The sequence below is a fragment of the Aplysia californica genome, unplaced genomic scaffold (genome assembly GCF_000002075.1).
Source record: "Aplysia californica isolate F4 #8 unplaced genomic scaffold, AplCal3.0 scaffold00537, whole genome shotgun sequence".
Taxonomy (NCBI): domain Eukaryota; kingdom Metazoa; phylum Mollusca; class Gastropoda; order Aplysiida; family Aplysiidae; genus Aplysia; species Aplysia californica.
Genome location: NW_004797807.1, coordinates 211731 through 214822, shown reverse-complemented (window position 1 = coordinate 214822; position 3092 = coordinate 211731). Strand labels below are relative to the sequence as shown.

The 3092-nt window shown below is 40.8% G+C and overlaps 1 protein-coding gene across 2 annotated transcripts in view; it reads right to left on the bottom strand.

Annotated features, from left to right (window-relative positions):
• The window catches only part of LOC101859125, a 9767-nt gene extending 7480 nt beyond the window's left edge, over positions 1 to 2287 (bottom strand). Inside the window, exon 1 of one of the 2 annotated variants that reach the window (XM_005106485.3) lies at positions 1985 to 2287. The gene's annotated coding sequence lies outside the window, so the exon portion shown is untranslated. The remainder of the gene's footprint in view (positions 1 to 1984) is intronic. The other variant, XM_005106486.3, reaches the window with a different exon arrangement.
• Between the last annotated feature and the right edge of the window lie 805 nt (positions 2288 to 3092).

Sequence of the window (3092 nt, the reverse complement as noted above, 5' to 3'; positions counted from 1 at the left end):
AAGAGGGGGGGGAGGAGAGGACAGTTTTTGTTTGACTTTTTGTTGCTGGTTTTATTACTTTTTTTTTAAAATTATAGTTCCGTGAACAGTCAAAACAAAACAAAATGTGTCAGACGAGAAAGACCAAGTTCTAAAGTAAAACAAACAAAAGGGTTGCCACCACTCGGTGAACGAGCAACACTTCTGTCGCGAGTTTGTGTTGCCCTCCATTGTTACTAGTATGGACCGGGTTTGAAGACTGAGTTGTGGGAGGGCCTTATAGCTTATGACGAATCACACGCTTCCTTTACCAGCAGCTGAAAATTTATTGTTAATCATTGGTCAACTTGGGTAAACATTTGGAGTGACCAAAGCAACATGACCGTTTATCCGTCAGAGGGACTGACATAACGACAGATGAGAATTAAATTATGACGGCTTGTCCACAGCATCAGGGGAAAATGCATAATTCTCTACAAAGTCTGGTCATCTCGGGCAGGTAAATTTGGTTGTCAGTTGATAAAATAGGGTGGCCGCGGCCGTGTTGGACAGGTGCCCATTGTACGCTGTTACAAATATAGAGAAAAAACTCAAGGAGGAAATGGAAAGTGGCCATTTGTACAGGTGGCCGTATTATATAAGGTGGCCGTATTATATAAGGTGGCCGTCATGGCAGGTTCGACTGTACACAAATTGATCATTTAGGGGGACAGCAGGTTTAACTCTGTCATTGTCATGGCCAACCTATGCTGAGAAGGATGCAATATATGGGCTACAATTAACGTCCCAGCAGACAGACAGAGATTTTACAATAACGTTTACACTTGGCGGAAATCCAAATTAAACTCATTTCTACTGAGTGCAAAAGCAAGTTTATAGCCTTACCATTACTCCACAGGCACTGGGACAGAGAGAGAGAAAGAGAGAGAGAGAGAGAGAGAGAGAGAGTAATCTAAGAGAGAGAGAGAGAGAGACAAGAAAGAGTAAGACAGAGAGAGACAGAGAGAGGGAGAGAAAGAGAGAGAGAGTAGGCCTAGAGAGATAAAACACTACGGTGTCTACGGTGTGTGTCAACAACACTAGACTATGTCCGTAGTCCCGGAGTCCGTAGTGATGATGATGATATCAGAGAAACAAGAGTTACACTGATTTCCATTTCAGGAGGACTTCCTTTAAAACGAGCGACCACTATCAGACAGAGTAGAATAGAGGGTTAGGGGTAGGGGTAAAGGTCTCTTCTTTATTGTGTTTGTTGTGGTGGTCGCTCGTTACGGAAGTCCTTCCCAAATTTCACAGACTTCAAACAACAGTGTCAAAAATTCAACTTTATCTTAGCCCGCCCGAGATCTAGATAGATCTATATCTAGATTATATCTAGATACCTAGATCTAGATTTTTAGATCTAGATCTAGAATCTAGATCTAGCCCTAGCATTGCCTTAGGCTTAGCTTAGCTAGACCTCGACTCTAGATAGGATCTAGATCTAGATTTAGATCTAAATCTAATATCTAGATTAGATAGATCTAGATTTCTCTAGATCTAGATCTAGATCTAGATCTAGATATCAAGATCTAGAATCTAGACTTTCTAAAATCTAGATCTAGATTCTAGATTAGATGGAACAGGCTGAGTTGGAGTATTACATGCATTTTTTGTATTTTCCTTATAGAATCTATATATATATAGATCTAGATCTATCTATTCTAGATCTATATATAAATCTAGATCTAGATCTAGATCTAAATCTATATATAGATATCTAGATCTAGATCTAGATTTCTAGATCTAGATATCTAGATCTAGATCTATCTATCATAATATATAATATACTCTAGAAATCTAGATTAGAAAAAACTAGAATCTAGATCTCTCTAGATCTAGAATCTAGATCTAGACTAGAATCTAGATCTAGATCTAGATTTCTAGATCCAGAATCTAGGCCTTATACTTATGATAACAATAACAACACAGGCGAAACCATTGGGCCATTGCACTCATAACCCACCTCAGCAATCAGTCAGCAGACGAAGTGTGTTGATTTGTGGGACAGTCGTTTCACTTCAACTTCAAGTTGACCTAGGCCTATCGTTGAATCGTTTCCTTGTCCTCTCGCTGAAGCACTTTGAAGGCATGTGACGTGTGTCCACTGCACATACCACAGCAAGGCGCTAAACAGTCACACAGAGTGGGGAGACGAGATAGAGATTAGAGAAGAGAAAACACAGTCAGTACGTTACTACAACAGTATTCTTTCTTACTGCTGTGACTAGGTTGTTGTGCGAAGCACGACACCCCTGCCAATTCTCCGAAATCGAAAGTAGGTCAGTATGACGCATGCGCAGCAACAACGGGAGCGACAAAGGCTTGCAGTTTGCAGCAGCTGGCCATGCAGTGCGACAAAGCTACTCTCACTCTGCTATTATACCAAATTATAGACAACACTTTGTCTAGTCTGACTCCCCAGGAGTGTATATATTTTTGTATTGCTATTCTTCTAATTTACCAGGCAAGATGCCTATGAAACTAATGAAACTGGCAATCTTGTAATGTTCACCGTTTCTTGGTTAGCTTTTCGCAAACAGTAATGCCTCTCTTCAAGGTAAATGGACAGGTACTTAGAAGCTCGGTTAATTTACTGGGACTAGATCTAGATATAGATCTATGGGTGTGTTCTTTCTTGTGTTGTTGTTTTTCAACTGGGTGGAATGTTGAAGTTGAAGCAGCCTGAGAGAAACAGCAACTTAAAAATAATATATGTTTTGATTACATGTCAAGGAGCTCTATTGTAATTGCACAATGACAATGTAGATGATTTAGGAAGAGGACTACTTCAATCCTACCTGTCAGCGGCAGCCTAGGCTGAGAGGAATCAGCATCCCATCTGTAACGTTGTCACCGTTTATTTAGATGAGCGTCTAATAATCTAATAACTGACGTTTAATGAGCCAGCGAGCGAGAGGGAGGGAGAGAGAGAGAGAGAGAGAGAGAGAGAGAGAGAGAGAGAGAGAGAGAGACTGACAGACAGACAGACAGACAGAGACAGGGACAGACACACAGACACAGAGACCGAGAGACACTGATCGATATACAGAGAGAGAGAGAGAGAGAGAGAG